We start from the raw sequence: 23,971 nt of genomic DNA on the forward strand, positions 1-23,971 counted from the left end.
CTTAGCTGATATCACTGCAGAATTAACTGGCAAGGAAGAATCCCTTTTAAACTAACGTAACTTCTCCATTATGCTGACATCAGTATCTTATTTATCAAGTGCATGTGAGCTGATTTACGTAATAAAAACTCACATTGTTGCAGAAGAGACTGTTGAGATATTTATTAAAATGTGATGATGGATTCTGAGGAGTTCTGCTCTGGGGCACATTATCTTGCTTGCCATAGTTCCTGTCACGTTGTGTGAGCTGAATAAATATTTCTTTATTCCACGAATTCCTCTAAAATCCAGTACTCCTCAGCGGTTTTGTTCAGGAGAAACTGGTCTCACTATGTACAACTTTCTCAAGCCCCCAGTGATTGGTACTTCAGTAGTTTATGATCACTTACCCACTTCTCATTCCTTTATTAGGAAAAGTGTGTAATTTATTTAATATTGAGCATCTACGATAAGTAGGAATTTGGAGATCAGCTGCTATTTATTAACTGGGCACAGTTTTATGCTTAAATATGCTATTTCATTTAATCTTAAAAGCCAAATTGTGTGCTAAGTTTTATAGGTGCAACCAAAAAATGGGAAAAACAATTGAGGTTCATGAGGATTAGGTACTTTATCCAGACACTCAAGTAGTAGTTGTTGGAACTGTGATATAAATCTAGGTGTGTCTTCCTCTGACATTTTTACTCTCTTCCCCGTCTCATGCTAAATGAGAGGAGTAGAAAGCTTATTCACATCAATGTAACTAGTTTCCTTATAGAATTCAAAATCTTAATCTTAAGTGACAAAGATTTGCATAAGAATGTTAATAATCATCTCCAATTAAATAAAAAGGAGTGGTATTCTTATGATACTTCAGTTGTTTAAATTTCACATCCACAGTTCACTTAAAACAATCTCTCAGAGACAGATGTTTAGAGCCTTCACTTTAAGTGTACTCTGTTGCCACATAATCCTTGGTCCAAGTCATAAATAGAACTGGTAAAACTTCTTATAGAAATAGAAATGGCTTATCTAAGCTTTTAAGAGCTTTCAGAGACAGTGAAGAGTCTTTGGATTCCTGCCTAGTTAAATATGTTTTTATAAGCACCCTAGAAGTTTCTATAGTATTTTTTCAGACCCGAGGAATATAATTGAAAGGATCAATTCATTTTTTAGTATAGTATGTGTCTTAACTCATGAAGAGTCCAAATAAAATGACCTCAGTTGTCTTGCCTGCAGAGAGAAAGAAATTTGCTCCATAGCGGGACCTCTAATCCAAGTTTTGTCAAATTGTTGGCAAAACAGATTTTCTTGTTATCCATTGTGTGTAAAGTCTGGCCTTACTTCTCTAATAACTCCCTTAATTGTTTGTAGTCATAATTGATTTTGCTTTTAATTCAGTAATTCATTCAACTGTTCTGTGTACTGGGAATACACTGGTAAAAACAAAACGTACAGGTTCCTGTTCTCTTGGATCATACCTTCTGGTGGGGGGGGGACAGTTTTAGGGAGAAATTATAAGCAATAAATAAGTTAACTTCAGATTTGTTTTATGAAACTGATAATCAATTTTCTTCAGTAGGATAGTTCAAATCCATCACCATATAATCTGAAATAATACGTTTTCTTTTCTACATATCAACAACTTAATGTATTTTTAAAATATTGTACATGTTCAATGACTGTGTTTATCTGATTAGCCCTTACTGGGACTTTTGTCCTGTAAGAGAACAGGGTCCTCAAGAAATGAAGCACACAGTGACTGTTTTATAGGGTATAAAAGGTACAAAACATCAGTTGGAATGCTAGAGTCCATGGAATGGTGCTGGGAGAGAACAGATTGCTCTAGCCATATGGGTGGGCACTGTGACAGGGCTCTTGTCTTAGAGCATCTCTGGTTAATTGCACTTTACAAAAATGTCCACAGCAACATATCTGGTGTTACATAGTCTTTCAGAACTTTGATACTCTTCCCATCAAAAGGTGAATTCTGAATGTTGTCCCCTCAAAAAGGAATCATATATGGTGACATGCATCGTGTGGTAGAAGTGACACTTCATGGATTCCATGGCTAACAGAAAGTGATGCATCTTCTAGCTGGTTCTCCTTCTCTTTTGGGATCTGACCTTGAGATCCGTGAGCTGACATATAAGTGTACATCTATCATGAAGTTTCCATATTAAAGAAGCCACATGGCATTAGAAAGAGATGTCCAAGTAGCCCCTCAAATTTCAGTACCTAATCATTTGAGTCTTCTTAGTGTCAACCACTGGAAATATAAGTGAACAAACCAGCCTCAGCCTTCTAGTTGAGCTGGCTCATGCCATGTGGGACAGAAATGAGCTATCTCCACAGAGTTTTGCCCAAATTATAGATTAGTGAGCAAAATAAATGTCATTGTTTCAGACTACTCAGATTTGTGGTGATTAGTTACACAGCACTGCAACTGAAACACTTATATACGTACAAGTCAAGAGATAGCACCATGTGACATGTTACAGAAACTTAATATGTCCTACATAACTGAGTGGGGCAGTTAGAGATTTGCCTTGACTATTGAATGTGCTTGTTCTTAGACACACAAAAGATGCACCCAAACTGAGATTTCTAGAACACTTTTTTGTTCCTCTGAGTAACTGTCTTTCGAAATAGAAAAATCAGAAGTAGGAAATGCATTTTTGCGTTGCAGTCATTGTCTTGGTGTCATTTTTCTGTGCAAAATTCAAGCAAAATACTAACTGGCATTTTTAAAACATTTCTGTTCTATACATCATAAACTGATTAAAAATATTGGGTTGGCCAAAAAGTTCATTTGGGTTTTTCCATTAGCATTTTACAGAAAATCCCAAATGAACTTTTTGGCCAACCCAATAAAAAGGATAGTGAATATGGAAAATTGAAGTATTTGGCTCTAATTTTTTTGCCCTGCTTTAATCCATATCCTTTGTCGTATAACTTTCCAGTGTCAAACCATTATGGACAAGATCTACCTCATCTCTTGAAGCTGAACTTGGTTTTGTGACTCATGACCAGTGGATGTGGGTAGACTTGAAGTCATGAAGAGGCTTAAAAACACCTTTATATAATTTGCTTGTGCATTCGTGTTTCTACCATTTCCATTAAAACATGCCTGAGGTTACATGTAGGAGGTTGGAGATACGTGTAGAAGAGCTGAAATGCCAATAGCACAGTCACCCAAGGAAGGACAGTCTAAATCAATTGACAGCTAGCCAACCCAGGCATGGAACTGAACTGGGCAGAGATTGAAAGCAACACCCAATCAAGGTCAATATAAATCTCTTGCTCTCAGACCCATGAGGTTATTAAAAACATTGTTGAATCCTGCTGAGTTTCAGCATGGTTGTGTTATGCATCACTGACACAATTAATATAGTATGTATTAAATTTCAACAAATGGCTTTAACATTACCATGGGGAAGAAAGTTATGCATGTGTAAGAATGGAATTTTTACTTGAGCAATAATTAAACAATGCCTTTTTTGTGTCTATATTTGTATTTCAGATACCTCAAAACATCTTGTAGTGTCATAAGTAGTACAATGGTGTTAGAGAAAGAATAATTCACTCAGGATTGCAATGTGCAGAAGATTACAGAAAAACATGAAACTTAATAGGATATGAAGTAATGGGAGCAACCACTAAAAAAATTAAAAGGAAAGTATAACTGATATGCTAAGCAAGGAGAGAAAATGGAATCATATAAAATGATCAGTTAAAACCAAAAAATGCGGAAAAGAGAGGAAGACAAAAATAGGAACAAAGAACAAGGGCAACAAATAGAAAACAGTAACAAATATGGTAGATATCTAACTATATTAATAATCACTTTGACTGTCAATGATCTCATGAAAAAACAGTTCGTCAGAATAAATAAAAAAATACTATGTAATTATATGTTGTCTGCAAGGAACTCACTTTAAATATAAAGATACCTAGAAACCAAATGGATGTTGAAAAATATACCATGATAATACTAAGCAAATAAAACAGGAGAAGCTTTATTAATTTCAGGCAGAGAAGATATTAAGAAGATTTATTAGGAATAAAGAAGGGCTTTACATAATGATGAAGGGATCACTTTTCCAGGAACACATAACAGTCCTTAACGTGTATGTGCCTGGCAATAGAGCATCAAACCACATGAGGCAAAAACTGATAGAATCACAGGGAGAAATAGATGAATTCACTCTCACGGTTGGAAAATACTTGGTTGTATTCTCTCTCTATCAGAAATGGACAGATCCAGAAAGCCCAGAATCAGTAAAGGCATAGTCAAATTCAGCAACAACGTCAATCAACTGGATATAATGGATATCTATAGACAATTTCATCCAACAACAGAAGAATAAACATTATTTTCAAGCTCACATGAGATATTCACCAAGATAGACCACAATCTGGGCCTAAAACACACCTTAACAAATTTAAAAGAATAGAAATCAAATAATGTCTACTCTCAGATCACAATGGAATTTAACTAGAAACAAATAACAGAGAATTAACTGGAAAAACTGGAAACTCCCAAAATACATGGAGATAAAATGATATGCATATACATAACTCATGGGTCAAAGAAGAAATATCAAGAGAAATTTAAATTATTTTCAAGTAAATGAAAATAAAAACACATCTTATCAAAATTTGTGTGATGCAGCAAAGACAGTACTTAGTGGGAAATTTATGCTGTTGAATGCAAACATAAGAAAAGAAGAAAGAACTAAAATCAATCATCTTAGTAAAGTAGAAAAAGAAGAGCAAATTATATCCAAAGTAAGAGAAGAAAATAAATAATAAGAATTAGAGCAGAAAGCAATTAAATTGAGCACAGCAAATCAGTAGAGAAAATCAACAACACCAAAAGCTGTTTCTTTGGAGAGGTCAATAAAATTGACACGTCTCTAGCCAGTCTAACTAAGACAAAAAGAAAGAGGACACAAATTACTTATACCTGAAATGAAAGAGGGGACATCATCACAGATCCCATGGACACTAAAATGATGATAAAGGAATATTATAAACAACTCTATGCCCATGAATTTGATAACCTAGGTGAAATGGACCAACTCCTTGAAAGATCCAAGATGTCAAAACTCACACAAGAAGAAACAGACATCTGAATAGGCCTATAGCTATTAAATAAATTGAATTCGGATAGCTCTGGGGGCAAGAAGAATGACATTAAATGAGATATGAGATGTTACCACAAGCATGGGCATTACAGAGACTGAGGTTCCATGTTTGTTTAATAAACTTTTTTTCTTTTAGAACCGCTTGAGGTTCACAGACATATTGAATGGAAGATATGAAGTGTTTCACCTTTACACATGCACAATCCCCATTATCAACATCCTGCACTAGAGTGGTACATTTGGTACAATTGATGAACCTACAATGAAATATCATTATCATACAAAATCCATAGTTTACATTAGGTTTCACTCTATGCTGTTGTGTATTTTATGGGTTTGGACAAATGTATAATGAAATGTATTCCCCATCATAAAATCATACGGAGTATTTTCACTGTCCTAAAAATCCTCTGTGTTCCACCTATTCATCCCTCCCTTCCCCTTAACCCCTGGCAATCAGTGATATTTTTACTGTTTCTATAGTTTTGCCTTTTCCAGAAGGTCATATAGTTGGAATCATACAGTATGTAACCTTTCAGATTGGCTTCTTTCTCTTAGTAATATGCATTTAAAATTCCTCCATGTCTTTTTAAGGCCAGATCGCTTATTTCTTTTATTGATAAATCTGAATAACATTTCATCTTATGGATTCACCACAGTGTATTCATCCATTTTTTTTAGATGAAGAACATCTAATTGCATCCAAGTTTTGGTAACTATGAATAAGGTTGCTATAAAACATACAGGTGCAGGTTTTTGTGTGGACATAATCTTTAGTTCATTTTATGAAATACCAAGGACTGCTATTGCTGGATTATATGATAAGAGTATGTTTAGTTTCATAAAAAACTAACAAATTGTGTTCCAAAGGGGCTGTACCATTTTGCATTTTGGTGGGAACCAGCAATAAATGAGAATTTCTATTGCTCCATATCCTCACCAGCATTTGTTGTTCTCAGTGTTTTGAGTTTTGCCCACTCCAGTAGATACATAGGGGTTTCTCATTGTTTTTTAATTTGCAGTTCTCTAATGACATATGATATTGAGCATCTTTTCATATGCCTATTTACCAAAGCTATGTCTTCTTTGGGAGGTGTCCATTCAGGTCTTTGTCTATTTTTTAATGAGGCTGTTAGTTTTTTTTATTGGTGAGCTTTAAGAGTTCTTTGTATATTTTGGAAAAACAGCTCGTTACCAGATATATATGCACAGATGTTTTTTTGCCTGTCTGTGGCTTGTCTTCTCATTCTCTTGACATTGTCTTTCTCAGAGCAGAAGCTTTTCATTTTAATGAAGTCCAGCTTAGCAATTATTTATTTCATAAACTGTGCCCTTGGTGTTGTGACTCCATATTTTTTAGCAGGGGTTTCTCAGCTCAGAATTAAGAGGAAAGCTGAGACAATACGGTTTAAATTCTTGTCATAAAGTAACTTTTTACGTGGGAAAATGAGAACTAAAGAGGTTTCAAAAGAAATAAGAATTATAAATATTTATTTAGTATGTTTAAAGTTTCTGGAAAACACCTAAGACCTTTACATTTAATATTTGATTTAATCCTCACCACAAGTATATATACATGACTCTATAACGTAAAAATCATTTTACAAATTAGGAATGTAAAACTAAGAGAGATTAATTGTATTCCCAAGGTTAGGTAGCTGGCTACTGTTAGAACCAGGATTCAAACACAGAAAGATCCAGGATTCCAACCAGTCAGGATTCTGTAACACCATCATATTTATTCACTTCACTACCTCAAGAATGTTTTTAGAGAACAATGTGCAAGTGTTCAGGCTCACAAGATGTCGATATGGTTATAAATGCAAGAAACGGTTCCAGTAGTTTGAGGAAATGAAGCAAAATTCTTCTTTAGTTTCTTTAGAGCCCAAGTTCCTTGGTGCCTCCCTCCTCTCATACCTTCTCATCATTTCATTATTAACAGCCTTGGATAATCATTAATTATGCACCATCAGTTATGCTTGTATTATCGTTTCAAATAGATACAATATCTGATTGATTTGACTAAAATAACCCCCTTGTTTAATTGTCAATTTGCATAAATTCACATGCAATGAGGTGTTGCACAGTGATTCTTTAGGCGCTGAAAACAGCAGCAACAACCTGAACAATTGGAGGCCCAGGCTCACAAATTATTGCTATATTCATCTGGAAAGGAATTCCATTAAAACTGACTTTCCTTTGCCTGGAATTGTGATGAGGAGTTTGCGAATTTATGCTACCATCAACTTTATGGGGAGACACTACCGGGGAACACGTACCCATGACCACTGGCAAGACATCTGTCCTCCAAGTAATTAAAATCGCTCCTGTGTTGGTCCAGTGCTTTGATGGCAGGGTGATGGGTTTCATGCTGGTGCTCTCATTACAGAGCTGGCTGTCTGAATGTGACCTCCAAGTCCAGGGAGCTGAATGAGTCACTTCTCCCACCGACTGAGTGAGGTTTCTGTTGAAGGTGAGTGAGGTGAACCAACATATTTACTCTAAGTCTGTTTTTCTTTGCTTCTTTGATAATAACATCTTCAAGTGCCTACTATGTGCTAGGCATGAATTAGGAATCATACACAATTTTATTCACGTTGAATACTCACAACAATCTTAAGAAGTTTATGATAATATATTTTCATTGGTACAAATTTGACAAGTGGCAAAGCTGCAATAGATCCTAAGTCTAATGGACTCAAATCTCTGCTATATTATCTCCCAGTACCTATGTGTAACAATTTAACCAGAACCTAGGAGAACCTAGAGATACTGTTATTCATATACGGGACATATATATTTTTTAAAGCATATTAAGATAATTTCTTCTATTTTCTAGTGGGGCTGCATTATTTAAGCCACTACTGGTCCTGAGATGGTTTTAAACAAAGCATGGTTGCACAATATATTTTCTGGAATTTTTTTGTTGTTGTTGTTATACTCTAATACCATTTGATATTTTTATGGTTCTACAATTTTCAAAGAACATCAACGCTAAGGTGAATAACATAATTTCTATGACATTTTTGGAATTTAAGTAGTATTTTAATCCCCATTTTACAGATGTGAAAATTCAGAAATTTACTCACCCATAATTGTAAAACTCTTAAATAAAGGACTTAAAGACCTCTTATCTCAAGTCTATCCTTTTTCCTCTGCACGTTCATGCCTTTATTATTTGCTTGTTTGTTTGTTTATTTATTCCTCTTTCCCTCTTTTATTTCAGGTGATCAGTGTACTCATGATTGCTCCTGACTCCCCAGAATATTTACACAGGAATACTTGAGCATCTACAGAAGGTAGTGAGTGTCACAGATTAACACACTTTTTAGTGAAGTACCTTATCCTATTAGAACATACTGTTGCTGAGTTCTACACTCTCAAGATCCAGAAAATGTATTTTGTATGCTATTTTTCTGTCTTCTCTACCCCAGAGCTCATGGGCCATCACAAGCTTTGAACATTGGGAAACCTCTGTCATCTAGTCTCATCTACCAACTGCTATCTGGACAAGTGTCTTTTTCTGGACATTTTCACTTTATGTCAGACTAATTTCCCAACTTAACCAAAGTACTATGTAGGCAACTGCCACAGTAACTTAAAAGTTAACAAAAGTTCACTAAATTTAGGGTTCTCAATAAGTTTGAGAAAAAACAGTATGCATTAAAAAAGAACAAGAAGTAGTAATAAAACAAAATAAATGAATATGTATCAAGAACTGATGGATATAAAAAGTAACCAGCAGGAAATTTTTTTTAGTAGGGGCTTCTCTTGTCTTTTGGGCACAGAGACAAGTCAATATGCTACTTCAATGTTTTGTAAACTTTATTTGGTTTTTAAAACATCTTTACTCAGAACTGCTAATTTTAAACACAAGGCTAAATCAAACCCCAGAATTTTCCCCATTCTTGATGATGCCATAGTGGTTCCAGAAATAGACATCCTCTTCTTTGCTGGTTTTTGGAGGGGCATCTATCATATAGCAATATGAAAAAGAGGCTCTGGTTGATAAGATTTTTCTAATACGAAGAAAATGCAAGTGATGCAAGTTAAATAACAAACCCTCACTAGCTCAGGTGTCTGCTTTGGGGAATGAAATACTTTTCTTTGCTTAGGATACATGCTCATATACAATGTGAGACAACTCTACCCTTGGTAATATAGGGTTTCATCAACTGTGAAGTAATGTTTCTTACATACTGGCTAATAGTTGCATTTTAATGAAGATTATACCATTTTTAAAATTTGGGATGTGAAAGTAACCCCATTTTAAAACATAGCAGATTTCTTTCTCACTTATGTCTTTATTTTTTTTGGAAATTACATAATTTTAAAATCTCAAGTATTTAAGTTACTATTATAAAATCTCCACATGAAGCCTGTTTTAGTGTCAAAAGTAGCCACACCCTGCTATATTCTAGCTGATTTTACTTCTTGGTTATGATTATTTAAATATAGTAGAATGAGAGATGAATGGAAGATTAGTATATAACGCCTTCAAAAATATTTGAATAGTAATGTGTTTTAAATATTTAATAAATATGAATTAACAGTACACATTCTAAAATATATAATTGCACATAAAACCCTTGTTCTTCTTATTTTAAATGCATTCAGGGAAAAGCTGTTAAATAAAAAAAATGATATTCCCAGGGTGAAAATCATAGAATTGTATGATTCTTATGCCTCTACTTATTATGCAGTCTTAATAAGTAGTGGGTTTTTATAAGAATGAAATGTTATTGTTATGCATTGCAACCAATTGGACTTAAAGTACTGTCAGTTTTCAAAAGTACAGTGTTGAGTTTGCACCAGTTCTGAAATAGCTCATACTTTTGTTAAAATACATTTGGTTTTTCTTACTGCAAGAAGTAATTGAATTTTGAAATAAATATTGCAGTTTGCTCAGTAAGGTTACAATGACATAAACATTCATTAATATAGAGTACATTAAGTATCATGTATTGTTTCAGAAGCAATAAATGCCACCAGATTTCTGCTTCATTATATGTAAGATATGGTAACTGGAAAGATACTATCATTAGGTCAAATATCTTTGATCCCTACTATAGAAATTGCTAATATTTTAGAACTTAGTTGAAGTTAAAGACTTATCTGTTCCCTGATTTAGCTAATGCTAGTCAGGGCAATGTCATTTTGTACAATATTGAGTTTCATTGTGAAATTATACTCATCATTTGAGGCCCAGACTGAATCACATCTCTGCTAGAGGCATTTATCTTATTAATTCATGGCATACAACGATTGGAATAAACCTTAGAATTCATCATGTCATACTCCTAGACCAGAATTTCTGAAATATTTCTGTAAATATAAACTTTGCATCAGCAGCACACCTCAAAACCCCTCATAAAATCATATTCTTTAAAGGGTAAAGCCCAGAAATATGAATTTAAATTGGCACTCTAAGTGATATTATACATTATAAAATTGTCAAACCACTACTCCAGCTGTGCTTGAAATCCTTCTTTGACAACTTTTCTAATGGTTAAATAATTTGGAGAAAAAAGTGCTACTACACTACACTCAAATGCTGCTCAAAATCTAGGTAGTTCTATTATAAATATTATTATGCCTTATACTTTGTCAAAGTTTGTTGCTTCCAAACATCTATTTCAGCTTTATGAAACAACAAAGAAACTTCTAATCCTTCAAATACATTTTAACAATTTATGTAATGTTAGTTATATCCTCACGTTATTAAGTTTAAATAGGAACTTTTATCACTTTCTCATGACGTGGTTTCAGGCTTCCTAACTCTACCTACTTATTAAGATCCTGATAAATTTTACTGGAAAATATTCCTCTTAATGTAGTGTATACACAGTCAAATGCAATCTTTTCCATGATAGGATGGGTCCCACAACTTAAAAGAATGAATGAATGAATAAAAGCATAAAATTTAAGTGGAAATGTACATCTTTGAAAACGTGCTGTGTCACTGGCACTACTCAAGTTCTTAATATTCCTTGTTTTATGTAACACTGCCTTAAACATATGAGGTGGGACATTTATTATTAAGTGACTTTTAATGTTTTCCTTAATATCACATCCTTAACTATGGTTGCACTAGTATTCAGAACCTGGTCTCTTTGCCACCAGACCTTGTGTTTGCTTTCTACATACCGTGCTTATAAAGGAATTTATTATCTTTAGCCTAAAAATGAAATTTCTATTGACCTCAAAGTGACCAATAATTGTTCATAAAAGTGTGAGCAGTATTACTTTCAAATGTATGAAAGAATGAAATCTCATGATGTCTTATTAAAATAAGCAACATTATGATCATCAATTTTATCATGACAAGTATTAATTCAATGATCAAAATTAGCCAATTATTAAACTAAGGAATTTCTAACTCTTATTTTATTTAATCCTCAAAACAACCTCATATGGTAGATATGAGGCACCAAACAAAGGTAAGGACAAGATCCAAAAAGCTTCCAGGGGGCATCAGCAGATCATGTACAAAAAAGGAGAAATAGAATGTCACCAGGATTCTCAGCAGTAACATTGAGAATGGAATAGCTTTATATTTTGTCTGAAAATACAACAAAAGGAATAAAAGCTCCTGGAATTTTAAGGAGGAAAATTTGGGAGTTGAGAAAAGAAGCAAATGTCTTATGACTACATTAAGAGAAATTTGTTGGGTTTCTTTCTTCCTTCTTTCTTTTCTTTCTACTTTCTTTCCTTCTTTTCTTCCTTCCTTCTTTCTTTTCTTTTCTTTTTTTTTTTATGCTTTTGATGTTTAGCTTAGAAAAGTAAGCTACAAAAAAAGCAATTATTAACTTAAAGGGAGACAACAAAAACAACAAAAGCAAAATGTTTTCATAAAAATGAAAACTATATTATATTATGTGGCTTAGTTATAAAAACAGTCTATTTCACAATACAGTCAGTGTTTAATATTGATATAGACAAAATTTGCACTATAAATATTTTTGGAAAGATGGGAGATATGAACGTGTGAGTGTGTGTGTGTGTGTGAGAGAGAGAGAGAGAGAGAGCATGCAAGGTCAAGAGAAAAGGAATAAAACTCTTTTATAAGAAAAATTCATAGATAATTTTCTAAAAGAAATAAGTAGGAAAGGCATTTTATTGTTCAATTTCAGCTTTAACATATGAGGAACTGAGAAGTCATCTCTCCTACTCTTACATTAAAAAAAGCTAAAAAATAAAATAACAATCAATAATGATTGCAGAATCCATGAAAGAACTGAGGTCTCAGGGAAAACTGCCACCCTAAAATCTGGAGAGACAGGCAGATGCAAAAAGTCACAGCTGATTGCTGCTTATCTGGACCGGAAACATTAGAACCATAAATTAAGAACACTTAAGCTGCAATTTTTACAAATTACTGGAGGCTGAGTATAGACTAGTTTGAGAGTAAGAAACTCCTGGTGGCTGCAGTCTTGTGTGTGTGTGGGAGAGAGGGGGAGGCACACTTTCAAGAGTTTTAACTACCACACCAGGTTCTCAAGGGAAGGAGTCAGGAAAGACTGCCTCAGGACCCTGCAAGATGAAGGGGAGGAGTAACTGTTGTGAAATACACAGAGTACATTCTACACACAAAATATCTTCCAGAAAATAGTTAACAGAGGGAACATTTTCTAAATTATTCTATGAGGTTATCGCCATAAAAGAGGCTAGAGAAGAAAATCATAGGATTGTACCAATTAATACAGAAACACATTTAACAAAATCCAACGCTCACTCATGATAAAAACATTCAACAAACTAAGAAAGGATGGGAGCTTTCTCAACTTCATGAAGCACCTCTACAAAAAAAAACCTACAGCCAACAACATACTTAGTGGTGAGAAACTGCACTCTTTCACCTTAAAATTTGGAAGAAGGCAATGACGTCCTTTCCCATCAATCATATGGAGCATCATACTGGATGCTTAAGTAGTACAAAAAGCAAGTAAAAGAGATAAAGAATAAGCAGTAAAGATATACATATTGGAAAGGAAGAAATAAAATCATCTTTGTTCACAAATGACATGAATGTCTATGTAAAGAAATCCCAAAAAACCTATTAAAATAAACAAATTAATTATTAATTAGATAAATGGATAGATTGATAGATGATAGATAGGTAGATAGATAGATAGATAGATAAACTTCCTAGAATAAACTAGTATAGGAAAGATACATGGCTAATGTAGTAAAGTCAATTACTTTCCTATATAGCAGCAATAAACAACTGGAAATTGTAATTTAAAATAATACCATTTATGGCAGCCCCCCTAAAAAATACAAAATTAAATATCTAACTATAAATCTAACAAAATACCTATACAAGATTTATATATAGATTCCCTCGAATTCAGTATCATTAAGATGTTGTTGACTGAAAAAAATGCACAACCTAATAGTTGAGAATTATATTTTATTTGGAAGGCAAAACTGAGGACTTAAGCCCGGGATGCAGCCTCTCAGATAGCTCTGAGAGATTGCTTGGAAGAGGTAACGGAGGAGCCAGGATATTTCAGAGTTTTTGCAACAAAGGCTAGGTAGTCAGAACTTCAAAAGATTACTGTTAATTAAAGAAAACCAGATATTTCTATGTACAGGAAGAGGCAAGCCTCTGGGCTCTTTGAAATCATTCCTTTGATATGCACCTTAACTATCTAGGACCAGTATCCTGCTTCTCTCCATCCTGAGTCCCCCTCAGGGTGCACAGTTGGGGGTGACTGCAGTGGCTGAAGGCTTGGCAGCAGGGCAGCCTGTTTGTCTCCATCCTGAGTTTCCTGCGGGACTCACCCTCTGGGGTGGTTGTAGTGGCTTGATGGATGCAACAGCCTTTGTTTACTGATATGGCAGGCAACAGTTTTCATTTCACAACGTCAATTCTTCACACCTTGATGAATTGCTTTAATGCAATCTCAATCAAATCCCAGGAAGCTATTCTATGGGTATCCATAAACTTATTATAAAATATAAAGACAAGGGCCTAGAATAGTCAACACAATAGTGAAGAAGAGGAACTAAGTTGGAGGAGTCACACTACCCAATATCAAGAATTATTATAAAGCTACAACAATGAAGACAACATGGAACTGGTGCAAGAATATAAGTGTAGAACAGAAATGAGTCCAGAACTAGACCAACATATAGTCAACTGATATTTCACAAAGAGGTAAGGACAATTAAAAGGACAAGAGACAGTCTTTTCAACAAATGGTTGAAAGTGAACCTAGATACAGCCCTTACATCCTTCACGAAAGTAACTCAAGATAAATCATAGATACAAATGTGAAATGAAAATCTATAAAATTTCTGCAAGAAAACACAGAAAATCTGGGTGACTTTTGGTTTGGCGTGAGATTTTAGATGCAACACCAAAAGCATGATCAATGAAAAAAAGAGTAAAGTGAACTTTATTAAAATTAAAATCTACTCTGCTATAAATAAATACTTGACCAAGTAAATACATAGGAAAGAAAAGAAATATCTGTGAAGGAAAATTCCAGTAGTTTATGTAGCTCTATCTCCCTCAAGAGATAGAGCATAACTCCCTACATCTTAAGTGAGGACTGTACATAGTGACTTCCTTCCAAAGAAGGCAGTATGGAATGGGAGGTGGGGAAGGAGTAACTTTCAGTGAGAAAACCTAACAGACACAGCCAGATTGTCCAGGTTAGTGTCAGGTTGATAGTATGTATCCTTGATATGACGTTGTGAAAATGCACTTTATTTCTGTAGTGGTCCTCTCCCAAACCCATAACCCAGTGTAATTATGAGGAAAACATCATATACATTCTAATTGAAATAATGTTCTACAATAATACCTAACCAGTACTACTGAAAACAGTCAAGGTCATCAAAAACAAGGAAAAAGGCGGTGAAACTGGTACAGCCCAGAGGAGCCTACACAGTCTACAACTAAATGTGATGTGGCCTTCTGGATGGAATCCTGGAACAGAGAAAGGACATTAGGCAATCATAATGTGTGAATATCGGTTTATTATTTGTAATGAATATAACATACTAGTGTAAGATGTTAACAATAGGGAAAAATTGGTAAGACGTATATGAGAATTTTCTGTACTGTTGTAATAGGGAAGAACAAATCTGACTTCATATCGGTACACTTGTTTTTGGTACAGGTTAATCACTAAAGGGATATTGCCTATATTAAAGTATACATAATGGCCCATCTCCTTGGACCCTGCCTCCTATTCGTGAGTGTTAAACTAAAATACCTTTGTTTAAGCTCACAGGATACATCCTCACTAGGCCCACCTATGAATGGCTGCAGGAAGGAAGAAATTAACACATCCCCTCCAGAGTCTGTCTGGAACCAAGAAATATTTGCAACAACATATCACCATTTTTTACTTGACCTCCTCACCTCCCCTTCTTTGTTCTACAAAAGAAACTAGCAAAGCCAGGCAAGATGTTTTGTTGGGACACTAGTCCACCGTCTTCTCCATTTGCGAGTTTTCCAAATAAAGTCGCTATTCCTTGCCCCAATAACTTATTTCTCGATTTATTGGCCTGTTGTCTGGTGAGCAATAAGAGCTTGGACTCAGTAATACTATCTTCTCAATTTTTCTGTAAAATTAAAAGTGTTCTAAAAATAGTTTATTAGAAAATATTATTTTTAAGGAAAATCCAAGTAAGTAGAGAAGAAAGATCTCCAAGTGTTTGCTTCTTAGGAGCAGTATTCAAGCGTTGGAAATGGCAGGATGGAATATGATGGCTTTCCTTTTTAAATTAGTAGTTTTCAATAAAATTAATTGTGGATAGAATTTCTCTGCAAAAAAGAGAAGACAAGGGGGAAAGAGGAAGGAAGGAAGGGAGGGAGGGAGGAAGGAAGGAAGGGAGGGAGGAAAGAAGGAAGGAAGGAAGGAAGGGAGGTAGATAAAAGTCTTAGGTTAACCAGATCCAAATTACCCAGGTAACATTAGGTAAAACAGGGACTTAAACTCAATTCTTTCTGATGCTAAAGCCCACAGGATCAGTCACTTTTTTGCCTTTCATAAAAAGAGGACAAAATGGCTAGAAGGACAGCAAGGTGTCTCTTGCTTAACTGTAGTTAAAAGGTAAGAAATTTCGTTTCTCATTCCTTCAGCAAATTCATTGAAAATATATTCAGTGCCAGATGTTACAGAGCTGAATAACTTATTACAGTCTAAAAGAGAAACTTGGAACTTGCTTCAAATGTTGCAAACAGTTAAGTCAATTTTACCTGCTTTGCCTTTTAATGTTCTTTAAGAGCTGATCTTCGTAACCTCTCTTATCATATCTTCTCTGTGTTATCATTGGATTTTGATTTGTAGGGCCAGATTCTGGGGTGCACCTTTAGTTTACGTTGATAGGAAAAGATTCAGCATCTTTATACAAAGCGAAATCCTGTTTGGGAAGCTTAGGAAAAAAATAACCTCTGTTGGATTGGAGTGAGAAAGTTCTTACTGCAATGTGTAAAAGCTGCTTTGCACATCATTTTATTCACTTCTTAATCAGTGGAGAATAATATATTATTGTTAGGTCAGGGCATAGTGCTTTTCTTCTTCAATGTGTTGTATTACCCATGTAGCTAATAGAAGGAGAATGGGTGGGATCATTTTCCCCTCCCCCCCCTTTTTTAATGGTAGCCCAGAGGGATGAGGCTAATTTTCTGTGTAATTATTTTAAGATTGAGTTAGAGAATTTTGTTTTTCTTGATTCTTTTCTCCTGTTGTGTTTTCAATTGAGAAGGAACACAATCTTTTTAATGAATTATAACTGTGTAGACTGGAAACATCTCTAAAGATTCAGACCTAACCCCTGGGGTTAGTTTGGCTGTGTTTTTTTAGAGCCCAGTCTGGGTTTTCATGAGGCCATGTGCGTTTCCTCTGCAGTTATGTTAGGAAGGGGGAAATGTCTTTGCTATGAAGATTCATAAAAATGACTGGGAGAACAAAACACTATTTATGAACAATAATTATTGTCTATAATATTATCTAACTATTATGAACAATAATTAGAAAAATGATTACTCAAATTTATCCCTCTAACAACTAACGTAGGAAAACCACAAAAAGACTTTCTCCTTTTAAAATAGTTAATAATTGCCTTTCTTTATTGTTTCAACTGATGCAAAATGACATAAAAGCCACTCTTCTCTTCAAAATCACATTTCAAATGTTAAAACAACACCCAGACTGCAGCATATAAGCAAAGTTACAATTAAGTTACACATGGATTGTCTTTTTAATTTTAATTGACACATTCAATATATATCATTATTTATCCCTTTTAAAGTAAATTAATATTCTGTGAATTTGAGGGATTCTTTATATTAGGCCATAGTAATCAACACCATATTTTATTGCATTGTATCACATTATTTCACATGATTATTTAATGTTATAGAGAAAGCACCAGAATGAGAGTCAAATCATTGCTAGTTTCCCTAACACTAGCCAAATCACTTGGATAAGCTACATGATCTTTCAGAGTTTCAATGTTCTCGAATTTAAAATGGAAATAATACATGCTCACTGTGCCTTCCAGGGTCATTATCAGTGACAAATAACGTGAAAAATTTTTGAAATTTGAAGATACCAATAATTTTTTAACAAAGATTATAATTAAACATTTGAATTATAGGCCATCACTACATTACAAAAGATTAAACCTTTGCAAGCAAAGATGTAAATGTATTAATTAAAAGATATATAAAGTTTTACAGGTCAATAAATTAATATTTTAAATATTAAGGCAAATTGAAGAAGCCATCAAATTAAAGACAAATATGATTTTCTTCATTTAAAAGAAAACCAACATTTTGACTCAGCGTACCAAGCCCTGTAAACAGAACATGACTAATAAATTTATTATTCAGAAAATATTTAACTTGAGAATCATTTAATAAATAAGGATACATTATTAAAATATATCAATTATGAATATTCTTTTAATGTTCTTGAAGATACTTGAAAACAATATGCATATTCCTGTATTTTAAATAACTTTTATATTTTTGTTTGTATGATAATTTTTCTTATTTCTACTTAGTGTATTTGAAAATTTAACCAATTTTAACTTTTTTAATTACCATAAATGACAATTAATACATTATACGTACTCAGTGTGGAGAAGATTCATTACATAGTTTCTGAATAAGTATTTCCAATACATTATTTATAAGTGTATTGCTTAAACTGCATTCTTATATTAATTCTGCAGCAAAATTCTCAGGTATAACTTCTTCCTCTGTGACCAGTATACTTTTTTCACTTGAGATGCTACAGTTAAACTTGATTCATTTCAGATTACACAATTCCAAATTTATGAAAATTTAAATAAGAGCTTGTTAAAAGCTTATCCTTACTTATAAAACCACTTAAAAATAAAGCAAAGAAGTTTTACAAATAATGTCTAGAATGATTATTTAAAATAACAAAATTAATTGTTTTGATTGACATAAAAGTAATTTGGAGGCAACTATGCATATGCTACAATATTGATATGCTAATTATGAATTATTACTTATCAAAATAAATTCCCTAAAAATGCAACACTGCTAAGTAACATGCAACTTTAAAGTTAGTTACAAGTCAGACCAGCCCTCCTCCAAATAGTCAAATTCAGGAAGAGTTAGTAATGTATCTTCCATCTGTGTTATTAGGTTATAAAATTGTCAAAATCATATATATGCAATTTACATCTCATTTTTATTTCTATAATTTGCTTAGTGTAACAATAAGAGGTAATCTTTGAAATGCAGTAATAGTATATAATCTGATACACACCCTAGTTCATCCCCTCACTATGGCAAAAATGAAATTCTTTACTAATAGTCCTGGAATCAACTTCATAATTTTTTCTAAATATGAAGCTGAATCCAGCCTCTGTACCCTGACACTGAGTAAAATCTCAGAAACAAAATTTTGGGTGAAGTAGAAAAGAAAGGCAAAGGAGGTCACAGCAGGCTAATGCCCTCAAAACTGTGTGTCCAGACCTGGAGTGGGTAGTGAGGAGTTTTTTGTTTTTGTTTTTTTTTAAATAAATCACATTAGGATTTTTTTTTAATTTTTATTTATTTATTTATTTATTTATTTATTTATTTATGGCAATGTTGGGTCTTCGTTTCTGTGCGAGGGCTTTCTCTAGTTGCGGCAAGTGAGGGCCACTCTTCATCGCGGTGCGCGGGCCTCTCACTATCGCGGCCTCTCTTGTTGCGGAGCACAGGCTCCAGACGCGCAGGCTCAGCAATTGTGGCTCACGGGCCTAGTCGCTCCGCGGCATGTGGGATCTTCCCAGACCAGGGCTCGAACCCGTGTCCCCTGCATTGGCAGGCAGATTCTCAACCACTGCGGCACCAGGGAAGCCCGAGGAGTTTTATATTAATGGTTCAAAGAGGAGGGCATGAACAGCTCGTGGACATTCTGACTGGTCAGTGGTGAGGTAATTGGGAGTCAGTATCATCAACCTTCTGGTTCCAACCGGTCTTGGGTCTACATGCTTGTGGGCAGCATACAGTTAACTTCTCCCACCTGGTGAGGGTTTCAGTAACTGCAAAACAGTTCAAAGATATTACTATGTATATCCCTTGGTGGGGAATCAGGACCTTACCCCCAGGCTGCATTGTTATTTCTCTTGACTGTCCCTCCCTTGTCTCCACATCCCCTCCCTTACCTAATTAGCAACTGCTTGAACCTGCCCATTGGAACTCAGGGAAGGTCATGGAGGCTGAATGAAGTCTATTTCCCGTAATCAAGAAATGGGGGACACAGAAAAGTTTCTGTGCCCAGGAGCCCCATAGGGTCCTGCTCAGTTTCAAATACAATAAAACATTTTGTCATCTTTGCTTTGTAACTGAACCCAATATTTTTAATTTACATTCTCTCATTGGAGTCTTCATTAAACTAGTGCTCATGGGAAAACAAACTTGAGATTTTCGAGTTTTTAGAAGATCACCATGTTTTTCCAGATGGATCCCTAAATGTTTTAATGTTGTCAGATTATTGCAAGTCATGTTCTCAGTTTGGAAATTTAGAAATTGTATTGTATATTCAGAAGCTATATAGCCTAGAATGGCTGACTCCTTCAACTGAAATGCATAAAAAGCTATTGTATAAAATCAGAAGATCCATTTCAGTGAAAACGATAAGCAATAGTTAGATCAGATATTTATTTGGGCCTAGAGAGGTCATCATTTTATTTCCCTCTCTATGCAATTCCGTGTAAGCCAGATGATAGATGATTGCTTAGAAATGATAAAAACAGAACAAAGAGGTATTATGTATAGTATTCAGATGTCTAACAATGACAAAATTACATACCTTGATGGAACCATCTTCAATATAGAGACCTAGCTGCCCCTAAAATGGGTCAGCTGGCCTACCAGGTATTCTTGGCCCTTAACAACACTGATGACACTGGTCTTTGTAATTTTTTTTCTCCTCTTTCATTCATTCTTGGTTCATCAAATAACCTTTTAGTTAATCATTTTTTCAATTAATTGAAATAAAATAGTTATTATAAGTTAACATTTATTTTAAATGCTTATAATGTGCTAGAAACCATTCTGAGCACTTTACAAGAGTGATTTTACTTAATCCTCTCAACAACTCTTCTAAAATTCAAAATTTTATGAATTAGGAAACTAAATTTTAATCAGTAAAGTAACAAGATTAAATGGACATAGTTGGTAAGCAACGGATTTAGTACTCAATCCCAGGTGTGTTTGAATGTAAAGTGTAAAATTTTGACTCTCAGTAGCTTTCCATTTCTTATGATAGGGCAATCTTGCTCTCATTTTTATCTACATTTTTGGGAGTGGGGACATTTCTCAATTGTTTCTTAGTACAACCAACCTTTTTATTACAGAAGATAAAACTTAGTTTTAAAAATGTCAAATAACTTGCTGAAGTTGCTCGGCTAGTAGGGACTAGCAAGGGACTTGAATCTGGATCTTCCACATTTAAAAAAAAATTTTATTTTATTATTATTATTATTTTTATACAGCAGGTTCTTATTAGTTATCTATTTTATATATATTAGTGTATATATGTCAGCCCCAATCTTCCAATTCATCCCACCACCACCACCACGGATCTTCCACATTTAAGGCTCATAATTGTTGCAGAGACAGTGTCCCTTTGGTAACCACTGGTCTCCTATATGTGTACAAAATTCACTGACTGACTAAGCAAGAGATCTCTTTGGAGCAGTTATTTCTTTGGGGAGTAGTGCTGGTTAAGCTCTCTGTATACAGTCTGAAGAGTCTCATCATCATTAAAAGCACGTTGCAAGTCAGGTTAGGATACACATTTTTCTTCAGTTCATTTACACCTTAGTTTCAAGCAGACATGGCCACAAATAAACCTATCAGAACTCTCATTTAACATTCTGGGTATTCTTTTCTTTGGAATCACTTATTCCTGCAGCCTCTCAATTATCACTGGGGCCACTGGAGATTTCCATTTTGGGAAAATTAACCTTTTTCCTCCCACCACAGTTATTCAAAGCCACCCGCTACTGTTGCAATCTAAATGACTCAGGAATGAAAAACTGGAGCCTCGGTGGGAGAAAAGATTCTCTGTGAGGTCCAAGCCTTTCTCTCTCAGCCATAAGAAAAAAAGGTAAGTAGTGTCAAGTACAACTGAATTTGCCTTGAAAAATGTTTCAGGCAATCATGCAGTGGATTATAACACATTATATAAGATGATCTCTGTATTTTTCTTTTTTTCAACAAAGATGAAAGAAAATTGTATGCGTACATGTGTATGTTTGTTTGTGCTGTCTGTATAGTAATTCTAATGTTAGATAAAACTACTTATAGCATTTATTCAGATTAAATTGACTGTGAAATCAAGGAAGATTATAATCCGGGCAGAGTGAGACAGATGTGCACTAAGTCACTCTACTCAATTCCATTAAGGAAAACTAGTTAAAATCATATTCTTGGGGCTTCCCTGGTGGCGCAGTGGTTGAGAATCTGCCTGCCAGTGCAGGGGACACGGGTTCGAGCCCTGGTCTGGGAGGATCCCACATGCCGCGGAGCAACTAGGCCCATGAGCCACAACTACTGAGCCTGCGCGTCTGGAGCCTGTGCTCCGCAACAAGAGAGGCCATGATAGTGAGAGGCCCGCGCATGAAGAGTGGCCCCCGCTTGCCGCAACTAGAGAAAGCCCTAGCACAGAAACGAAGACCCAACATAGCAATCAATCAATAAATAAATCTTAAAAAAAAAAAAAATCATATTCTTTAGGCCCTGAAAAGCTAAGAAAATATATTGATTCCTTATTAACAAAAGTTCTTCAGCACCTAGCGTAGTGTTCATAAGTAAGTGTAAAAGATGAATAAACAGATGAATGAAAAGGTCACAGACAATTTGTCAACATCCTTTAAGAAAAAGCACAATGAAGAAGAAACAATTGTCATCTAAAGTGTTAAACTTTATCACTATTTTTTTCCAATTCTAAGGACCCAAATTATTTTAGAAAAGAGCTGAGAGCAATTTCAAAAATAAAACCTTTATAAAATTGTTTTTAAGACACTAGGCCTAGCTGTTCCTCTATTCCCACAATGTTGGTTAAATTATAAAGTATTTCCAATTTTTAGTTGACTTTCCACTTTTAAAAAATAAACAATTCAATAAAATTTTTGTTATAACCTAAAATAGTCACAGCCCCTTAGAGTTCAAAGTAAGGGAAATTGTCCTATCATATTTGCAGTACCCTTTTTCTTATATGAGTAATGGAAAGATAAACCACATTGCTTCGAATTCCTGTGAAGTGGTTCTAGTGTATCACATATCATTCCACAGTATACTGAGTATGTGAACTCTTCTGCCTTGATAATCCTGTGTTTACTAACATTTAAGGCATTTTGTAAGTCTTAGAGATGCACTCTGCATTCTGCTTTTGAGTCTTTTCCAACTGTAGGTGTGTAAAAGTTTAAAACACGATTTATAATCAAACATGGCTCAAAATACTTTTTTTTTTTTTTACAAACAGGACCTCGTAAATCTTCACAGCAACTTAAAAATAAGTTTATTTTTATTTTATAGATGAGGATACAGATAGAGCATAACTGCTCAATAAATCATTACTAAATGGATAAAGAAAGCTCAAAAAGCCACTTTTCTAAGGTCACGTAGAAAATGAATTATTATTTTCATGTTCTAGCTTGGGAACTGGCCCATCCTACTGTTTGTGGTCCCTTGGAGTACTGGGAAAACTTGCACTAAGCATAACATATCTGCCTTGTGAAAGGAATGTTCTCAAGTTTCACTTGTCAGACAGCAATTTTGCATAAGGGCTTGGACGGCTTTCATCTCACACAGGCATTAATAAATGATTTTTATTTACCTAGATAATTAATCTATTGCATCTCATTTTTTTCTTTTTATATTGTACTAAGTATCTGTAGTTTTTTTATATGTCTCTTCAATAAAACAGAATAGAAGAGGACAATAGAATTTCTGAATCAACTTAATCTGATCTATTCTCTTAGAATAAGGGTCCCCAATGGTGGAGGCTCAATTTTAACATGGTGTTTCATGAATCAACATCTACTCCATTAGTTCCTCCCTACCTTTATGTCATTTATAGAGATTTCTCCAAAGAAGACATACAGATGGCCAACAAAAACATGAAAAGATGCTCAACTTCAGGAATTCCCTGGTGGCGCAATGTTTAAGAATCCGCCTGCCAGTGCAGGGGACAAGGGTTCGATCCCTGGTCCAGGAAGATCCCACATGCCAAGGAGCAACTAAGCCGTGTGCCACAGCTACTGAACCTGTGCTCTAGAACCCGCAAGCCACAACTACTGAGCCCGCATGCCACAACTACTGAAGCCCACATGCCACAACTACTGAA

Source organism: Eubalaena glacialis, chromosome 5, assembly GCF_028564815.1.
Source record: "Eubalaena glacialis isolate mEubGla1 chromosome 5, mEubGla1.1.hap2.+ XY, whole genome shotgun sequence".
NCBI classification, from domain to species: Eukaryota; Metazoa; Chordata; class Mammalia; order Artiodactyla; family Balaenidae; genus Eubalaena; species Eubalaena glacialis.